The following is a 21,861-nucleotide window of genomic DNA, read 5'->3' as shown; positions in this document are numbered from 1 at the left end:
GACTTCGGCCGTAATGAGACTCGGGCCGTAATGAGATGTTACCGTAGTGTCAGCTAGCTTTCTCGACCGATAGGGAAACGCGATTCCGAAAAGATCGCGTCCGGCGACTTTACTGAGGTTCAAACATACCCTTCCTTCCACGCCATTCAAATGTGGCTTTTCAGCACAACCTTTGCTTCCTTTGGGGTACCTTCCACCTATGACACGAAAACGAGGCAACAGAAACTGCAAAAAAGGATTGTAGCTGACCAGAAAATAGTAACTCATTACTGGAGAGACCGTTGTTCATGTTTATTAAACAAACGCTTGTTTTGAACGCTTTTTAGAAGAGTATTCGAGCAAAAACGGCACATTGCCGGGCAGGAGATTTCGCGGAGCTAGTACCGGAGCAATGCCGTGTATGCCAAAGGGAGTCTGGCCATTAGGAGGAGCCTAAAAAAGAGGCTCGACCTGCCAATCAAACTTAGACGCATCATTGGTTACCGTTTTGCATCAGAGCTGCCATGACACCAAATTTTCTCTAAGGTGGAGGACGATGCTTGGAACGGCGAAGCGGAGATTTCGTGACAAAAAATTTTCACAGGCTACCTTAATTTCATACTGTGAGTATATATCCTCATGTACGCATCTGCAAAATCAGCTTCAACTTTCGCTCCAGCATCATTATTTACGCAAAAATGGGATGTTTCGTCGCCGTTAGGCCTAGTTAAGAGCGTGCGCAATACCAAGAAAATAGCAAAAAGGACGACCGTTATACGCAGGATTTTGCATTATATAATTGCACTTTATTTATACATACTTCTTTGTTCATTTTTGATTCGATCTACTTACATTACATGCTTTGAAACTTTGTACGGGCAGTCGTTTGCTACGAAGAAGCGGTTGTACCGTTCTCCTGGCCAATCACTTCTGCCGGCAACTATTTCTGCAATTCTGAGCCTTCCCAACATGCCTCTCTCCATGCAGATGGCGTTGGTAAAAGTGGGCGCAAAATCCGTCATTTTGGTCTGTCACCAGCACGTGGTCATACCCGTTTCAATCCGAATCAATCGAGTTTCCCTCGATGCAGCGAAACCGGAACAAGGACGGACACAGAAGACACGCTATACACTTTGAACGAGGTTTATTACAATAAAGGTGGAAGATCTTCATCGGCACAAACATGTATCATCCGCGCAGTTATCCAATATGGCAGCGTTATCCAAGGTTCTTAAGTTGATAAGGCCAAGCTGCTTATCTGTGAGAAGCGCTGTTGATTTGCTCACGCAGCCGTTTTGTATTGCCACAGTTTTGTACCACCCCTCCCGAACAGTGAACTCACCCGCTTCCGGCAACCCCCAAGGGAAAAAACAACGTCGACAAAATGTCGGGCCGATGTGTGCTTCCAACCTAAAAGTCATTGGGCCGTCCTTGCAGAAAAAGGTCGGGCCAAGCTTGGGGATTGACATTGACCTTACTCGGCCCGAGTTAATACTGCCAACGTTGGGCCAATGTAGCAGACCGACCTATAAGATGGGGCCAACACAGGGCCAGTGTAGAACCAAGCCGGAAACACCAAGAACCAGCCAAGAAACAATAGCCGGCCCTTTGTCGGCTAGATGGCGGCCCACCAACTATGCCCAAGCAACAAAGGTTGGGCCAAGCTTGGCAATAGCTAGGCTGGCCTACCCGGCTTTGGTCGGTGTATTATCGGCCAACAAGCTTGGTTCTTGATACAGATATGTTCCCTGGAGGAGGAGGAGGAGGAGTGTCGTTGGGAGGAACCCGAGAGGTCTGCCTGCCTGATTAGGCGGCATGTTTCTCGGGAAGGGAAAGATGGTGGAGAGGAGGAAAGGGTGAAGTGGAAGATAGCTGATAGCTGCGTCCATGGGCCGACTTCAGGGGAACTGTGCCGGCATACGCCTATTACACATCTGAGGGAAACCCAGGAAAAACCCCAGACGGCACAGCCGGCCCGCGGATTCGAACCGCGGACCTCCCAGTCTCCAAGCGCACGCGTTACCGCTGCGCCACCGGAGCTGGTATCTGTTCCCTGGCGAATGACTTGCCAAGCATTGGCCAACCTGCATTGTGCCAAATTAGGCCAAAGCAGTCCTGTGGCATCACTCGTATTCATACTCAATTGTCTCGCGGCGTAGGGTAACCACGAAGGGGGGAGTCATAAAAGCTCGCTACATGCCCGAGACCACTAGGATCAAACAGCTCTTTCTTTCCTGGGGAAGGACGGATACTATACATAGGTTGTCTCGTGAGCTTCCACAAATTCGAGAGCCCTGTTCGCGTAGCAGTCAAAATGAAGAGTGAGGTGTCTAAGTTTAATTCTACGGGTACACAAACAACACTGAAATGAGGAATTGCTTGTCATATTAGCTCACAATGAAGATAACGTCTCTGTTTCTTACTGCTTTTGGTTTGAGACAATCACTTGGAAATCGAAAGTCAAACTTGTGCAGTGCTACACAATTCCGTATTTCCCTCCCTCTCCCCAAGGCAACATACCGAGATTGGACCAAGCTTGCCAAGAGCTTGGCTGGCCAACCTAGCCCTGCTTGGCAAGCGCTTGCAAAACCTCACTCTGCCTACCACTATGCAACATTGCGTGTACGTTGGCTGGCCGAAAGAGTCGTTGGCCAACTGTCATCCGAGTTTTTGCCGACCATCCAAGCGTCTTTTCTTCAGCTGCATTCTTTTCGAGCTTGTTTGCAGTGCAGGCCGACATTGGTCCGTCTTTTTTACGCCAATCTCTCAATAGCACGCCCGCAACACGTTGCACAATGTTCTCGGCCCAACGTCTTCGCCAATCACCGCTGTGAGCGACATCCGACCAACGTTGGTCCAAGGTGCAGTGGCCGACTAAGTCGCTTGCCGACCAAAAGCCGACCAGACCTCTACCTGTTTGTAAACAAATGACGTCATAATGTTCGACAGCGCCACGAGTTTGGTAGAGTTGAACTACGTTCAAAGCTATTGTGGCGAACAAGGTCGCGTCCGAAAGTCACGGTCCTGAGGGGATTACGATGGTCTCTGAAAGGGACGCGACCTTCGGTCCTACTTTTCTTTCAGCGGGTTTTCATAAGTCAGCGCCATCTAATTTAAGGCGAGCCAACTACGCTCTGGCAGCGCGCGTCCGCCATATTTTGGGCAAGGATGGAAGCGTTGGCCGCGCGCGGAGAGCACGGCTCTGTTTGAACCGCGCGACTTCTGTCGTCCGCCGCCAGGGACTTGGTCTGCTTTCTCATCGAAGCATCGATCTTTTCATGAGTTGTTCGTCCATCTGCATTTGTAATGTCAGTCTGTTGTTGCGTGCCCTTCTGCAGCCAGCATGGCATGAGAGACGCCGAAGGGAACAAGGCGTGTGCACAAACCGTTTGGCGGCTAAAGTTCACATGATACATGGCTTTCCAAATAACTATCGTCAGAAGCGTTCTGTTGCCATTCTAAATGGGCGAACCATAAATACCTCGCAGGCGAAAGCATGGAACATATAGTAGGATATAGTAGGAAGCATCGGCGAAAGCGTGTAACACTGTAAGGTCCCAAATTCAAAATACACGACTGGTCTTGAAATGTGCATAAGAAACACAATACAGCATGCAAAAATATGGTGTACCGCATCTGAAAGTCGACAAAGCAACGTGGATGGAAGTTGAATCCGTATATGACACGCATACTGTTCTCGCTAGCGCTTCCAGACGTGCCAGATGAACTCATATGTTCACAAAAAGGGTCCACACGTCTTTGGGAAAACCCGTCCGGTATGCTCGTCAAGTCTCTCGACCACTGATTTCTCGTTCGCCATCGCGCGCTCGCTTACCACACACGGCACCACATGTACGGCGTGCCCAAGATATGGCCGAATGTCGTCTGCTAGAAGGTGGCCAGACTGACTTTTGAAAGGGGATCTCCCCTTCCGATCTGTTTTGGTTTCGGTCTGTCTACCAACGTCATGATGACGTTTCTCAGGTAGAGGTTTATTTCCACTTGGGCCGCTAGGGTGTCGCACCAAAGAAAAAGTACGTCATTCGCGTGTTCCGTGAACTTTTGTCCCAACCTGTACAGCCACCAAACCTGGTTCAAAGTGTAGCGTGTCTTCGGTGTCCGTCCTTGTTCCTGTTTCACTGCATCGAGGGATCATGTACCAACCTACCCATCTACTAACGAATCGAGTTTCTACAAAATGGTGGCACCCACTAAATAAGGGTGAGGTATAAGTACTGCATGAATGTAATAATAGACAACTGTATTTCGACCTGTGATTGACTAGATACCTCAAAAAGTGGGTGGAGTCTCAGGTATAGGCAGGTCCCACATTAAAGGGGCACTAAACCGATATAAGAGCAATGATGTATCAGTAGGAATATGTTCATTTAACTCTGAAACAGCTTTTCTTAAGTTATGGAGGTCGACAACGACATAGTAGCGCAGTAATTACAAGACACGTTGCGCACTATTTCTTGAACATGCTCCGCCCTCCAAGTTCTCACAACAATAGAAGCGACCTCATTTTGACGTTTCGTGCGGTCCACCACCTATGTGGCTGCATTCTTCACGAACAAAAAGGAGATTACTTTCTAAGCCGAATTTATTCTTTGAAGTGAAACCCCTCCACAGCCACGGAGTCGCAACAATGCGACAGCAAACAGGTTCGGCAATCCCCCGCGGCTGGCCTTGTGGGAGTCCAGGATTGGTTGACGACGCAAAACGTCATTCGGGGATGAGTCTGCCCCGTTTGCTGTAGCCGATGACGTTTGCTGACGCATTAGACGAAGGGGAGAGTTGAGCTGATTTCACTCTTTGATCCGCTTTTTAAATAGTGAAAGCGCTTGAGCTACACAAAGTCTTCCACATATTTAGGTAGAGGGAAACTCCTGCTTTCACTCTGTGCAGTTTTTTGGGCGAAGTACGGCCATCAGTTTAGTGCGCCCCTTTAATGGCCAGACTCCCTTTGGCATCGGCACTGGACCGGAGGGAACGTGAGCGTTGCCGAATTCGGTCTCCTTACTTCTATCCTCCGTGCATTCTCCTCATCGTCCTCGTTGTCGTCGTTTTTTCCCCTTTCCTTCTACAAACGGCGCCAACGCGCGATCTCAGAAAACGCGGCCGGTAAAACTTCTCCCGTTGCTTCATCAGCTTGCTTGCATCCTGTCTTTATGTTCACCTGTCCATTGAGTTCCATTTTCTATTTCACACGGAGGTGCAAAATTTTTGATTTCGAGATTAACGGGAACACTTTTCCTTTGCGCAAAAACGAAAGGAAACAACGCTGTAATCATTGCAGTTCGGAGATACCAAAACCGTCTCAGAGGTCCTTTTGACCGGACGTGACTTTGATTGCTTGGATTTCGGTCTGTTATCCAATCCAAACCGGAGTCTGTCCAAGGGCGGAAATCACACATATTCAAGATAGGAGAAGCTTTAGTTTGACCCTGGGAGCGAGGCTATGTGCCGATTGCGTTGGCATATAGTGGATCACTGGCTATTTTGTCCCCATGCCGTTCGAGAAGCCTCGCTTGTTGTTTAGTCAAGTGAGCCCAGTTTTAATATTAAACAGGGTAAGTGTGTCACTTGTTCTTACCTCGTTCATCTCGTCAAGTAAGCTTCCTAGGCCTCTGGGGCAGGATTTCTGCCTATTCAGAGCAGTAGTTATTTCGCAGTGACCGATTGAAGTAGCCGTGGCTCGTCGACCAGTCTGCTCGTCTGTGCTCCAATCTTTCACATATTTATTTCTCGAATAAGGTCGATTAATTGTATTTCTTCTGTTCATCGGGTCCAAATGAACATCTGGGGAGGGATTGGTACCATTCCGAGCAGTAGTTATTTCACAGTGATAGATCGAAGTAGCCGTGGCTCGTCGACCAGTCTGCTCGTCTGTGCCCCAATCTTTCACATATTTATTTCTCGAATAAGGTCGATTAATTGCATTTCTTCTGTTCATCGGGTCCAAATGAACATCTGGGGAGGGATTGGTACCATTCCGAGCAGTAGTTATTTCACAGTGATCGATCGAAGTAGCCGTGGCTCGCCGACCAGTCTGCTCGTCTGTGCTCCAATCTTTCACATATTTATTTCTCGAATAAGGTCGATTAATTGCATTTCTTCTGTTCATCGGGTCCAAATGAACATCTGGGGAGGGATTGGTACCATTCCGAGCAGTAGTTATTTCACAGTGATCGATCGAAGTAGCCGTGGCTCGCCGACCAGTCTGCTCGTCTGTGCTCCAATCTTTCACATATTTATTTCTCGAATAAGGTCGATTAATTGCATTTCTTCTGTTCATCGGGTCCAAATGAACATCTGGGGAGGGATTGGTACCATTCCGAGCAGTAGTTATTTCACAGTGATCGATCGAAGTAGCCGTGGCTCGCCGACCAGTCTGCTCGTCTGTGCTCCAATCTTTCACATATTTATTTCTCGAATAAGGTCGATTAATTGCATTTCTTCTGTTCATCGGGTCCAAATGAACATCTGGGGAGGGATTGGTACCATTCCGAGCAGTAGTTATTTCATAGTGATCGATCGAAGTAGCCGTGGCTCGTCGACCAGTCTGCTCGTCTGTGCTCCAATCTTTCACATATTTATTTCCCGAATAGGGGCGATTCATTGCATTTATTCTGTTCATCGGGCCAAGATGAAAATCTGGGGAGGGATTGGTACCATTCCGAGCAGTAGTTATTTCATAGTGATCGATCGAAGTAGCCGTGGCTCGTCGACCAGTCTGCTCGTCTGTGCTCCAATCTTTCGCATATTTATTTCCCGAATAGGGGCGATTCATTGCATTTATTCTGTTCATCGGGCCAAGATGAAAATCTGGGGAGGGATTGGTACCATTCCGAGCAGTAGTTATTTCATAGTGATCGATCGAAGTAGCCGTGGCTCGTCGACCAGTCTGCTCGTCTGTGCTCCAATCTTTCACATATTTATTTCCCGAATAGGGGCGATTCATTGCATTTATTCTGTTCATCGGGCCAAGATGAAAATCTGGGGAGGGATTGGTACCATTCCGAGCAGTAGTTATTTCATAGTGATCGATCGAAGTAGCCGTGGCTCGTCGACCAGTCTGCTCGTCTGTGCTCCAATCTTTCGCATATTTATTTCCCGAATAGGGGCGATTCATTGCATTTATTCTGTTCATCGGGCCAAGATGAAAATCTGGGGAGGGATTGGTACCATTCCGAGCAGTAGTTATTTCATAGTGATCGATCGAAGTAGCCGTGGCTCGTCGACCAGTCTGCTCGTCTGTGCTCCAATCTTTCGCATATTTATTTCCCGAATAGGGGCGATTCATTGCATTTATTCTGTTCATCGGGCCAAGATGAAAATCTGGGGAGGGATTGGTACCATTCCGAGCAGTAGTTATTTCATAGTGATCGATCGAAGTAGCCGTGGCTCGTCGACCAGTCTGCTCGTCTGTGCTCCAATCTTTCACATATTTATTTCCCGAATAGGGGCGATTCATTGCATTTATTCTGTTCATCGGGCCAAGATGAAAATCTGGGGAGGGATTGGTACCATTCCGAGCAGTAGTTATTTCATAGTGATCGATCGAAGTAGCCGTGGCTCGTCGACCAGTCTGCTCGTCTGTGCTCCAATCTTTCGCATATTTATTTCCCGAATAGGGGCGATTCATTGCATTTATTCTGTTCATCGGGCCAAGATGAAAATCTGGGGAGGGATTGGTACCATTCCGAGCAGTAGTTATTTCATAGTGATCGATCGAAGTAGCCGTGGCTCGTCGACCAGTCTGCTCGTCTGTGCTCCAATCTTTCGCATATTTATTTCCCGAATAGGGGCGATTCATTGCATTTATTCTGTTCATCGGGCCAAGATGAAAATCTGGGGAGGGATTGGTACCATTCCGAGCAGTAGTTATTTCATAGTGATCGATCGAAGTAGCCGTGGCTCGTCGACCAGTCTGCTCGTCTGTGCTCCAATCTTTCGCATATTTATTTCCCGAATAGGGGCGATTCATTGGATTTATTCTGTTCATCGTGCCCAGATGAACATCTGGGGAGGGATTCGTACCATTCCGAGCAGTATAGTTATTTTGTCGGGGGGTTCACCGTATTTATGTGTGGTATTTATCTTATGTTCTTTGCACCTACAAGTCATGCGTGTGGGTGTCCTTTCATGGCATCCCATATCGTAAACACAACTATCATCTGCATAGTTTCAGGAACACTCCCTGCTTTTTAGCCTGTGCGTATGTTCCATTCTTTGGCCGACTTAAACTTTTACTCCGAATAAAAGCAATTATAAGAACATGTACTTCCTTTACAACAACCCAAAAACAAAGCTGCTATATTTAAAAAGCGATTTATTTGGGATCGCTCATTGCTTGTATTCTAAACATATGCATGACACACCTTACATTTATACTAAATGCTTTCTTCACACAGTGTGGGCATAGAACAACTAAGCTAAATGTACTGTGTTTTGTTGTGGTTGGTATGGCAGAGCTTGAAAACAAAGCCCACATAATTTAGGCTTCCTCTTCCTATTTGCATCTTACACAATCTTTGAAGCTACATGAAGTTGTCACTACGCTTACATTTGCTGGAATATACAGCCTTGTTATTCTAACTTTCATCTTCCACAGGTGAAATCGCATCATAACTCATTTGCACACGTTGTCCGAGGATCGTCAGAGGTGTAGACAGTGCTTTTTGTGTTTGTCTTGGAACGTTGTGCTTCCTCGCATCTTGTCTTTCAATGGGGGTGCATGACACCCTTTGTTTCTCCTCCTTGCAACCTTTGTGTCATTTAAGTCTCCAGACACCACGTCTGCACTTAAGAGCACAGAGCCCCTGCTGGTATGAGGAGAATTCTGCAGGAAGCTCTCTTTATATTTATGCAACACAACACTTGCACTTAAATGCTTGGTTTCCTGGGTCTCTCATGGGCTTCCCCTAACACGACCACACAGTTCAGCTCCCGGTTTTGAGCATTCGTGGTAAGACACAGGGTAAACACACTGTCTTCCCTTCATTTCAAGTCTTTTCGTCTGTCTGACCCTTTCATGCCGTCAGCCCAGATGATGTTGCGTCACAGGTACCTTTTGTTCAGCTGTGTAGGTTTTACAGACCTTGAAGCCAATTTGTTTTCTACATTCGTTTTCATTGATTCACTCATTCAATACAAGATTTTATAGCTGTGTATTTCCATTCATCCAGCATCCAGTCTTGTTGTGTACTTGAGGATCTCTCCCACTCGACTTTGTCCCGCCACAAAAATAATGTAAGTTAGCCTCATTCATACACAACTTCTGGGCTATCGTCGCTGCAGTTGCCCTTCTTTCACTTTCACTGGCTGCAGGAAGCTAATCCTGGCAGGGGCCACTCTTTCACACAGACACACACGCAGAAAAAGGCAAAAGTGAATGATGTGCTGGCTTGTGTGCATCTCAGTGTTGACGGTGGCCCTTCTTTCTCAAGGAATCCAAGAGCATTAGCCTCTGCGGCTGCTGGCCACCACAGATGCTGCTCTGTCGTGTGGTAATGGAGGCTTCACTGGAGCTTAGCTGTCATTCACAATCTGCTGATTCTGGGAAACTGTACATGATGGCTTGTTCTGGGGCTCTACGCCACATGGGGGGCCACTGTTTCTGTCTTGCAGGCTTGCACCATTCATTCCGACTAAAAGGTAGCAAAAGGTAAATCATGCACACTTAGTAGGGTGCCCAAGCCAATGTACTTGAACTTTGATTGCAAACACTTGGTTTCCATTTCTGCTCTGTGACAGCACATTCCCAGCCTTTTCATTTTGGTGAAAATCTTTCACAGTAATGGCGTGCCCCACTGTACCAAGGAAAATTCAGGATGTGCAATCTTGTAACTGCATGGGCTTGAAGGCTGTCATAACTTCTCTGTCTTGTTCCATTTCAATATAGCCTCTTGCGGCCATTTCTATGCAGGCCTTGAGAGATCTCTTTTACGTGCCTCACATAGTATTCACTTTGTAGAGTTCCACTGTCTTCACGATGTAGTCACGATGAGAAATTTTGAGCTTCATCATTTTCTGTCACTCAAAGTAATTTTTGTCGTGCAAGTACTGTAACTTTTTTTAAAGCTTTGTCATAGCAACAACATCACAGCTTTGCCCAACAAGAACACAGGTGTAACATACAACATCTAATGTCACCAAAATGCTGACTACCATTGCAGCAGCATACCGCGTTTCAGGCATGGATGATACAAATGGATTACACAGTATCCTGGCAACAAAGAAAAACATTTACAGTCCTCAATTTTTGTGCATAATTTTTTTCTTCTTTTTCTCAATACCCGAGCTATTCCCCCAAGGTGTACAGTGAAACCACTCCATTTGGCAGGACTACAGCAATGGCCAAGTATTTGCATCTCGCATCTTTTATGGAACATCAGTCCTGAACTGTTTGTACTCGAGAGGTTTTACCACACTGTACTTTTTTTTTTCCACCCTTGTATCATGTTAGAGAAATACAATAAAACATATACCGTAATTTCATGTCTATAAGCTGTACTGCATTTAACCCACAGGACCTGTTTTCACGAACATTTTGAAAATTTTCTGGCAGAGAAGCTGCATTCGCAGATAAGCCGCAGGCAATACGACATGGCTGATTTGTACAACAAAGGAAACCATAGAGAAGGCCGTAAATCCTGTGATCCATACTCTGGGTTTGGTATGGTGTACGACAAAGGAGGTCAGTTGTAGTGTTCTACCAAATCAGACTGTGGCCTTGTTGCATGTTTTTCATGGATTGATGTGTTAGTGGCCTTCCAGAAGACATGAATCACTGTCACCACTTTCGTTAAAGCTGCTTGGGGGAAAGTACCAGGAGGGTCAGTCTACTCGAATGTGGACGCGCCCATTTCGCATTGTTCGTGCATTGACAGGGCGGTGCTGTGCCAGAGATGTCTCGTGCGGTGTCAGCCCTTTCGTTAACAACACGGTATGGGGAAAATACCAGGGGAAAATAGTTATGAGATAAGCCACACCGGTCGACAAGCCGCAGAGCGCCTGTGCGAAAAAAGAATCACGCCAAGCTGTGCTGATACGCATGAAATTACGGTACACAATAAATACACTACAAATACAGCTAGCAGATACACAAGGAATGGTAGAGCACCCGCCGTTCTTGTACTTTTTAAGTTCTTTTCTATGCTAAGTGCAAAATTTTATACAAATATTTACAAAAGTGTACCCAACATTGGGGTGAGCCAATTCTTTCATCCGTATATGACCTTCTGGCAGCAAGGGACACTTGGCAACTTCACAAAAAGGACATCAGTAAACTTTCATTGGAACCATGACTTGAAAACCCGAGACGAGGTAGGGACAAAAACAGAGCTGAGTGTGAGACCGTGTTTGTGTTTGTCTTTTATCGTCCCTACCTAGTCTCGGGTTTTCAAGTCATGGATCGTCACTACCAGCTCGCTTGCTACCTAACTTTCCTTTCGTTTTCATTGGAACTTATTTGCAACTATGACAAATGTCTGAAGCTTGCATGCTAATGTGTCAGGTCACCTTATGAAATATGCATGCACCTATGTGGAATTACAAAGTTAAGAACAGGCTTATACAGAACAACATAGACTACAACAATGACAACACAACAACAACATCTAACACAATCCAAAATCTAATTCTACAGGCTTGCTTTTCAGTCTTAGCCTAATTTTTTTTACACCATATGAGTAAACATGTTGAGTAGGAAATATTCTCCCACTAACAGTTCTCTAACTTCTTGCAGGTCCTCTTTGCCGCCCATGGGCAGTAATTATCTCCGTGCAGCCCACCTTTACAATTGACCTGTGCTGGGTGCTTCTTCGACTCTGCCAGCTCCTAACAGTAAGCATTCACTCTTCGCAGTGACTTTCCGACTTAGTGGAAGCTATCCTGGACGGGTGATACCATGCACCCTCCACCAGGCACACAACGTCAATTTCCATAGCTGAAGGTTGCCTACACACATGCCTTGCTGATGCAACTTGCAGCTGTTTGATCTCGTTGCGTGCACAGTCCGAGTGAACCATCTTATTGAGGACCAGTATCACAATGTTGCTATAGCTCGTGACCTGCTTATTGCACGCTACCAGTTGCATAAGCTCACAAAAGAAAACGTTTTGGGGTGACCTCAACGTGAATATGGTGCAGTGAACGTGAACAGTGCACACCGACAACCATATTAAATATCATTATCAGTCTGCAGTTAGTCGAAGTCACCAGTCACAAAGAAAGTGCTCAAATAGGATAACCTGTCCTACAACTTACTGGCCTATGGATTACATTTTTTTTCCATGTTCTTTTTTTTTTACATTCCTAGGCTGTTCCTGTTGGTCCTGAAAGTAGGAGTAATATGTTGCAAATCTTTGAGGGCATTTTCTTCCGTACATTGACAATTGCCTTAAAGTGGGTAACCTATCCATTTTGCACTACAATTAGGGTTGTCAATCCTGGGCTATTTTTACAATCCCGGGATTTCGGGATTGTGTTGGGTTCAGGTGGTGTTTCCAAATATATTCCTGCGTGGATCAAAATTATCTTACGCGCATCCAACACGTGCCCGCAGGTTAAAATCTGCACCTGACATGCAACCCACGTCCCCTTACAAATTGAGACCAGCATCCTCCCGCATATTTTTTCCAAAAGCTCACCTGACCTGCAACACGATGAACGCTGACGAACTCACGAACTTCCTGGTCTGTGCATTGTAACTAGATGTGTCTGTGTGCATGGTTTCTTGTATGACATCAGCGCTGGGGGCAAAAAAAGTGCAAATGGATGTTGTTTTGTGACTTGAGGCATGATGATACGAAACACGACATAGACAAAGGACACACAGTCGCTGTTGCTTCCTAACGTTGTGAGCATTTGTTACGCCCTTGTCAACGACATTTCACGTCATATTTCGAGTGACTGCAGTACATACACATGAGAAGTTGAGCGAATTGGTGTACTTTCTAATAGTGTGTTGGTAAAATATGTCTACCGCACCCGACCTTCTACCTGCACGACTCCGAAAACCTGGACCTGTCACCTGCGACAACGTGTGGGTCACCCACGAGCCATGCAGGACCCCACTTCCAAATCTATTTAACTCATGTGCCTATATCAGCGTGTTGTGCACAGTTCATCTGTGCTTTCTCAGTTTTACCTGTTCCTAAAGGAAAATTTGCATTCAAAAATTTGCAATGTAGCCAAATTGGTAAAATAGTGATGGCAAAATTCTTACATTTTGTATATTTATTTATTTATTTATTTATTTTTCTCCTATGATAATGCGACTCCTTTTTTATTCATCACCATTTCACCGTTGTCATTGAAAAAAGGTGAGGCCCGCTACACTTAAAGTAACAGGAAATATTAACTTTATTTAATTAAATTATTAACTTTAACTAAATATTTCCTCAAATGGTGGAATGGTCCACTTGAATGAAGAGCAGCAGCAACAACAACAAAAAAAAAAAAGAACGAATAGAAAGGAACGAAGCACTAAACAGTTTACAATACTGTCGCTGCGCGCTTATCACATTGTACAATGATTAAAACCCAACGTGAGAAAGCACGGAGCGTTTACGGTAGTGTCCCCCAGTTCGGAGCAAACTTTGTGCAAATACTGGCTGCTGAACTGAAGGTCCGTCCAGCATCTGCACTAGAAGAAACGACAGTCAGCAAATGTCTGTACGCACGTGTAAGCAGCGGTCCTCTGCCACCTCCAGTCAAGTGCCATTTCCTTACGAAGGAGTCTGTGCCTGACGTCCCACAGGTGTTTGATTTTCCTGTCATATTTGATATCGCGAAATCCTGGTATTTTCCAGAAGGAATCCCAGGACTTTGGGACATCAAAAATTGGCCGGAATTCGGGATATCCTGATTGACGACCCTAACTACAATTTGCAACATGGCAGCGGCTTCCCCCAGCAGTTCAGGGAGGTGTGACTGGAGCAGTCCACATGCATGTATTTGGTACGCATGCGCTTGACACACCTTTTGCACTGGTATGTCATGTGAGGCAACTACATCAGTATACTGCTTTTATATAGGGCTTTGTAACTTCCAGACAGGAAAGACCCTACCCTCTGATGTTGCCCTATTTGTTCTTGATTAATATCCACAACCTTGATTAATATCCACAACCTTTTTACGTCTCCTTTCCCCATTATGGAACTTGCTATGTTAATTCAAACCGACGCCACAATTTGACCCAACATATTTGCTTAGCCCCACACCACTCCTTTTTATAACCTCATAAGTCTAGCTTTGCACCATAATTTTTGTTGTGCGTGAGTTTCTCAATGTTCTCAGTCATTTTTCAAATTCTTTCACCTTGCTAGTTGTAAAGGAACGAGAAACATGACCGAACTGTCTTCTAACTTCTTTCCATCTCCTTGACGCACAAACAAGCCCGCATTGCTTTCCTTGTAACCTTTACCATGTGCACAGAATGACACTTACTATAGTGCTACTAGTAATCATGATAAATAGATTAATATATAAAGACAGTCATGTCTCAATTATCCGGACACCTCGGGAGTCCTCCCTTTTCGTCCGGATAACAAATTTCCGGATAGTCAAACCAAGCAAACTTCCCGGGAAAACCGAAAATTTGGGAGACCTCTTCATAGCTCCAGAAAATTAAACCAAGAAAAGGTAGTTACTTCCAAAATTGCTATGAAGTGAGCTGCTTAAAAGTAGTAGGCATGCATGTGACAGAATTGTGGTCACAGCCACGGCACCTGCTGCGTCACCCTGCTGTTCAAAGAAGGGTAATGTCCTGCACACACGTTTTTGTCTTTTTGCAAATTTCTTTGGCATAGGCCAATAGACGGGTGGTTCTTTTGGACGTCCTGGACTTTGACGTTCACATGTGAACTTGTTGCGCCCGGTGCATATAGGGCACCTCTTTCACTTATCGCCTGCCATCTCTATTGCGTGTGTGTGTGGGGGGGGAGGTCTGAAGGGAGTGACTCCTGAAGAAAGGAGAGTCAAACAGTACAGAATGCTCCGGTAGGATGTGACCCTTTTCCAGAACAATGCGGACACAGCAATAGATGCCAGGGACCGAGGACATTAACTTTTCCAGATAAGTGAATCAGAATGACCTAGGCCCTGGAAGTTTAGTCCCCGTACTTGCTGTCCAGATACGGATAATGATTGCCAGATAAGCGAGACAAAATCCAATGGTAGCAGGTTCATTTCCTGTAATGTAGTCCGGATAACGAGTTTTTCGGATATCTGAACTCCGGATAAGCGAGACGTGACTGTAAATAGATAGGTTAGTTTGTGCAGTTGCACGTTCTGCACTCTTGTTTCTTGCTAAAACCCACAGCTGTTGCTGTGCTTGGTCTTGTGTCTGGGTAACACTCAACACAATCCCACAATGGTTGGCAAGAACAGGAAATTACGAAATGTTGGGAATCCTAGAATTTTACACAATTAGGGAGCAAGTAAGAGACCCCATGAGTCACTTTTGCTCCCTATCACATGCTAACATACTTATCAGGCGGACAGATTACTTTTTTGCATGTGCTCTACCTCTACATGCGTAAGCAGGAATGCGGCAGTCTTGCTTATGGTGCCATGCAGAGCATGTTAAAAGCATTTTGTATTCTGCAGCATAGACTTCTCATTGCTTGATCTGCTTGCAGTCAAGAAGGAACAAAAAGTGCAATTTGGTTTATGTTGATTGCCTTGAGTATTCTATGTGGTGCTGCCATAACAAGTTTTCCACTTACAGGTTTTCTGTTCAACCAGATGACCCTGTACCGTCGAGAAGCCCATCTTCATCCCATCCGAGCATCTGTGACGGCTCTCGATGGCATCTTTGCACGCATCCCAGAGCACTCACTTGCTGAGCTTGTGGCGTCCATAACAACTTGCTTTGCTGCCATATTCTTGCCAGTAGTTTTCGAAAAAGGACAGTGGACAGTGGTGGAAAAAATCGCCTGTCTCTGCTTTTTGCAGGTGTTTCAAAATTGCTGCTCTCATATATGATGCGCACATAGGATAGTGCTTGGTGTATTCTACCTTGCTCGACAAAGTAATGGATAATATGGCTAATTTTGACACAGTTTGACAAACAATCCACTGCACACACTGTCATTCTCCAGGAATTCCTGGAGATTCACCATGACTTTGGTGACCACCATGCTATCTACCCTGATGGGACCAAAGGAAGCAATGGTGTGGCGGCTGTTGCCCTTGAAGGCGATTCTATTATAGTGGCACACTTGAATACGAATGCCACAGTTTTCACCACAGAGCTTTACGCGATTCTCCTGGCTCTGCAGCACATTCAACAAAATGACCTTCAAAACTCCGTTATTTACTCTGATTCGCTAAGCTCTGTGCGTGTGCTGCTTTCATGCTCTGACACCAAGAATCACCTCGTCAAGCAAGGACGGGCGCTTGCGACTCAACTTTGTTCCCGAGGCTTTTCAATCTGTCTCTGCTGAGTCCCCAACCACACTGGGATCCCAGGGAATGAACAAGCCGACCGTAAGGCTGGGCGAGCGTAGGCACAAGAGGAGTCGCCTCTAGGACTACACTACCAAGACATCCTGCCAGTGTTAAAGTTCAGCATTGCTCCGCTTTTAGCCTTTATCACCCAGTTCCTCATGTAAATCTCTCATCCTGGGTCATCTCATCGCTCATACTTGTAGATAGCTTTTAACTGCCACACGCACTTGTTATCGTCATCCTCCTTTCTCTCTTATCCTGGACCATCTCATCGCTCACAACTGTAGATAGCTTTAAATAACTACACTCACTTGTTATCGTCCTCTCTCTCTCTCTCTCTCACATCATCTCTCTCCCATCATCATCTCCCACACACTCCCCATAGTTCTGGCACTCTTTGGCCTTTGCCGCCTTTGTGCCATTAAACACATAACCTCTCTCTCAAATTTTTTGTGCCCACATGATTTGTTATAATCACCTATGCATTATCTTGAATCCCACGAGTTCACGTTCACGGAGAACAGTTGAATGGATTGTGGATGATCGCATTAAGACATCCCTTGCTGCTGTGCGCCATGCACTTAACACCATGTTCATCGTTCTTCAGTGACTCCAGCTTAGTCATCTGTTTGCCATCTGTGTTAAACAGTCCCGGCCAAGGTAGTGTCTCCGAGGTCTATCACATATCCACCTTTTCATTTCAAGTACATGTTGCTGGGTGAGTGTCCTACAAGCTGAGAAGTGTTCTACCTCAGCACTCCAAAACACCACAGCTGCTCATGTCGTGCTGGAAGTTAACGAACCATTTTGAGTTTCATACCGAGGCTAACGTGCCATTTTCTGTTTCTTCTGTATTTCACACAGAGAAAAACGATCACCGTGGTCCTTCACATTCTTTCTGGATTCTTTCAGTGGGTCGAAGCACATTATTTCTTACTACTTTAGATCTACAGCAATGAGGGTCCAGCGTCTTGTTATGGGAGCTAACTGCATTCTTTCCACCTCTGGCTCTCTATTCTCTATATTGCCTTTCCATGGCTGTCTGTCCTCAGTTTCTACACCAAGGATGTTGCCATATTCAGCATCTGTACTACCGCATGGCGTGTGCTTGGCTCTTCATCAGTTAGATCTTCTGTTATATCTATTAGATCTATCTTCGTCACATCACCTCTCGTCATCTCTCTGCCTCCATCACTATAGCATACATCGGAATTGCCCTTCTGAACGGCGAAAGGATCACACAAGCTGGCTTTTAGCGACACTTGTGTCACTGCTGTCCGAACTGGGGACTACTACCTCACTGTGATTAGGCTCAGATTTTCCTTTATTTTTTTTTTTTTTCTGGGGGAGGGGGGGGAGTACTGTACTCGGCTCATTTCGTCATCACTTGTGCAGTGTTCTGTCATGCCATTAGTGATGTATTGACGTTCTGGACTTCCAGAATGTTCCCTGATCTTTACTGTATTGTATTGTGCTATTGTAGTATTTCTGGAACACTGCACAGCAGGATTACCATATTTCATTTGTTGTCTATCAGCGTCATCCACGCCTGTGTCAGTGGTTACATGGAAGCAGGGATGGCGAGATAGGAGAGTCATCTTTGAAGGAAGGGAGCCCGCATCCTGGGCCTCTTCAGGGGCCCGTGGTACCCAGGGCCCAACTCTTGCTGCGCCCAACCATGTGCACCCAGCGCACGGACTTCCGTGTGCAAGTGATGCTGCATGTGATTAATGTGTAGTTACTTTCAAGGAAGAGTTCAACAAGAAAGTTTTTTTCAAGCTTGCTTCAGAAAATACTTCGTGTTTCATTCTGCTCCTGTAGTCTGGCAACATCAGTGTCGCCAGATATGCAACGATTCACTCAGCACTGGAGTCTTGTGTCATGTTTTAACACGGTTACATATTTTTCTCATACGCAATCACAGTGGTACTGCATGCAGGTATCACTTCGCATCTGCTTGCTGTGACCTTCTCTGTTCTCACAGCCGAAGCACTCTTTATCTGCGTTTCTCTTCAGCGTTTCTGCTTCACTCTTCAGCTGCGTTTCAAGCACCCACTGACAATGCTCTCAAAGATGTGGTGACACATTTTTCTTATGTCACATGCGCCTTGTCTTTGTCTTTGTCCTTACTAGCCTGAAGCCACCTGCTAGTGCAAACCAGCACACAATGATTCCACCACTCTCTTCTTCGCTATTCAACCACTGTTGCACTATTTGAGGACTCCACTGACCTCCCAGGGAGAGGTACTTGAGAAAATCAGTTAAGAGATCGTAAAGCAGGACTGAGTCCGTGTCACTGAGGGCAACAAACATTGCCCGTTGCTTGTCTCGTTTGTAATATGGGATGAAAAGCGTGTTCCTGTCGTCCACGGACTTGGTGACGAGCAGTTCTTCTGCGAGTAAATGTGCCACATTATCACCTCTGAACAGAGGCATCAAGTAGGCGTAAGTACTTGCAACCTTGTCAAACCTTACGCTGAGCTACATTAAAAATGCCTCAGTTATTGTGTCGAAGAGGTGGCCCTTCTGAAATAACTGGTCAGACGCACATAGCTCGGCTTCTTTAGACCTGTCGATTGTAGTGTCGAGGGACCTGAGATCAACGAGCCTTATAAATATCTTTGAGGGCTTTCCAAATGCAAGTACAACATCACTACCTCCCCTTGCATATGTAAGGCAGATAGGTAAGGGAAGGGCAGGCTCGCAGCTTTCGGGCTTCGCCACCCTGGATTTCCTGTTTCTCTGATTGTCAGGCATCCCCATTGCTAGCGTGTGGGTGGGGACGGATGTTTTGTCTCTTCTGTCAGGAAGTGAACCTCTTTTTCGCTTGACGAGGGCATGCCAATTTCTATTGCTTTTTGCAGTTCTTTTTGCTCTTCCATTGCTTGATCTATGCTGTGCTTTCCTCTTCCTTTGCTTTGATGGGCTTTTCTGTAACTGAATTGCTTTTCCATTTCTTTTTTTGCAGCACAGAGCAAGCGGCACTTCATTTCGGGTACACCTTGTGGGGTGCCCTCTGTTATCAGAATCTGACACACTGCTAGTAGTGTTGGCCAAGGCAATATTGTGCCCTAATGTCTCAGGTACAACTTTGATGTCCAGGTAACACACTAGTTTCTTGAGTTTGTCCATTGATGAAGTCATTTTTCCTGAAGCATTCACAGAGCGGAATAGCTTCCCATTCAGTTGCCGAACCTCAACTGTCCCCTCTATCTTTCACAATTTCATACGAGTTGTCGCTATTTCCTTTTTCTGCATAATCACCTAGGCCACTTAGTCCACAAGCTCTGTATTTATGTCTGTCTGTACTCCCACTCAGCTTTTTTGTACTTTATCTCCCTGCAGATGGCTTGCTCCTGCCATATGTAACTTGTTCCAAGGGGATTTTTGAAATCAATAAACTGAATTGAATTTAATTTTGTGCAACTTAGACTGGACATTTTCACAAATGACATTGTTTATGTCTGGTGCTGCTGGGTTCCACATATCTGGACCCCCATTGTGCGAACATTTCAACTTGACATGGTAAGTGCCGAATGAGGGAGCTTGCCAAAAGAAGACAGTGTACCCTCACAACATTTCTTCCTGTACGACTGGCGGTCTGTCTTCTTCATCGCTTTATTCCAAGAAACAATTTTATTTTTGGTAAGGTGCCCACAACAGCCCTCGTGTCTTTGTGGTGGTGCACTGATATATGTGAAGAGCAGGACAAGGCAGCCAGGGGAGAAACCATGTACAAACTAGGCGAATTACGTATTAGGTAAGGCTGAACAAATAGTACTGTGGTGTGAGCTGTACGGGGCATGTAGTACATCAGAGTCAGATTCAGATAGATTATTCAACGATAAGAGTAAACAGCACAATAGGCTTGGTTTATATTTATTTATTTAATAATACTACTAGCACCCTGGGGTGCTGTCGTAGGAGTGGAACAAACGGAGCGTACAAGAGAAACTCTCACAACAAAGCATACAGAATTACAACGTATGGATTAATAAGCCAAAGTGTATTACACTGGGACTCATGCAATATCACCAAAATAATTCTTACAGGGAACATGAAAAAACACACAAACAAAACTGACAGGATATAAGTTACATATATTATTGGACTACTACGTTTATTTTACCTAAGAAGTCGGACAAGGTGCCACATTCAGTTATATTCTTTGGGAGAGAATTCCAGTAGGAAATTGTTAGTGGGAAAAAATAGTTTTTGTGGACATTGGTTCTGCAGGATAGTTCACGTATATAATTTCTGTGCCATCGGAAGGAATTTTGGTTTTCAATAAAAGTGAAGTACCCCTGCATTGATATTGCAGGTACGGGGGGCTCGGGCCCCCCTTACCGACCACGGACCGACCCACACAAATCGTGCAAATCCGAGAACATAATATATGGGTGTGGGGGGGACCAGTGTGATGATCGCGAAAGTTCTTGCAGTCCATGGCGTCTATCTAAGAAGCACTCTTGAATGGTTTTCAAAGTATGAGCCTTTCAAAGTACTTCCAATCTCGTGACACCACCTCATTGGTCATGACAGCCTCTACATGTAATCGTACTGTGAACGTCTAACTATTTTCGTTCCTTTTTTTAATCCTCAGTTTGCAGTGTGCACAAGTATGTGTGTGTTGTCGACACAAGATCAGCGGGGGGGGGGGGGGGGGGCGAGTTTTCGTATCGAGCCCCCCCCCCCCTACCTTGGAGGTCTGGCTACGCCACTGCCCTTGGGACAGCCAGCACCAAGCTGACACCAAGACAACTCATATCAGATAACTCATAAACTCACCTCACACCAGGACAGCTCATACAACAATAAACATTTTTCTTTATTTCTTTTTCTTTCCTTTTTTTTTTTTTTTCAGGGAAATTGCTTTGGGGAGTACCTTCTCAAACTCAAAATTCAATTATGGGTATAATTGTTTTGACGCTGGAACATATAAAGGAAAAAACACAACACAAGCCTAAGGTGACTGGTCCCCCAGGCACCTTGAGGCTTGTTGTTGTGTTTGTCCAGTGGCCTAGCCAGAAGGGGGTTGGGGGGTTCAAACCCCTCCCGAAACCGTACCTTTGGTAGTGCATTTCGGAGAGGGAAACGAGAGTGAATAAATCCTCCTCCCTATATGTAATGTTCTCACCGAACCTCTCCCGAAATATATTTCTGGCTACGCTATTGTGTTTGTCCCATTAAAGTATTTGTTCTGAGGCTGGACCATTCTAATGGTCCAGCCTCAGAACAAATACTTTCCATCATGTTCACCTGCCGTGGCTGATGCGAACCGTACTCATAGACGAAGTGAAAGTGTCTTTCGGACGAATGGGCGGAGCGAACGGGATATCATTGGCTGTTGCAAGAGGACCAATGAGCTAGAGCTGTGCAAAAGAGCGGCGCTCGAACTAAGCCCGAACTAGGGAGCCTCCA

General features: G+C 45.6%; 1 long non-coding RNA gene across 6 annotated transcripts; it reads left to right on the top strand.

Moving 5' to 3' along the window:
• Positions 1-5,479: 5,479 nt before the first annotated feature.
• On the top strand, positions 5,480-19,856 carry LOC135388483 (uncharacterized). Of its 6 annotated transcripts, none has more exons than XR_010421406.1 (5): positions 5,498-5,552; positions 10,553-10,681; positions 11,732-11,829; positions 13,800-13,979; positions 15,719-19,856. It is a non-coding gene; the product is annotated as an uncharacterized LOC135388483 (long non-coding RNA). The 6 variants fall into 6 exon arrangements; XR_010421408.1 differs by having other exon boundaries at positions 5,501-5,552; positions 10,515-10,681; XR_010421407.1 differs by lacking the exon at positions 10,553-10,681 and having other exon boundaries at positions 5,480-5,552; positions 13,800-13,947.
• The last annotated feature ends 2,005 nt before the right edge of the window (positions 19,857-21,861 follow it).

This window comes from Ornithodoros turicata, chromosome 3 (genome assembly GCF_037126465.1).
Source record: "Ornithodoros turicata isolate Travis chromosome 3, ASM3712646v1, whole genome shotgun sequence".
Taxonomy (NCBI): Eukaryota; Metazoa; Arthropoda; class Arachnida; order Ixodida; family Argasidae; genus Ornithodoros; species Ornithodoros turicata.
The sequence above is the reverse complement of the archived record's forward strand: the minus strand, read 5'-3'. Positions and strand labels throughout refer to the sequence as shown.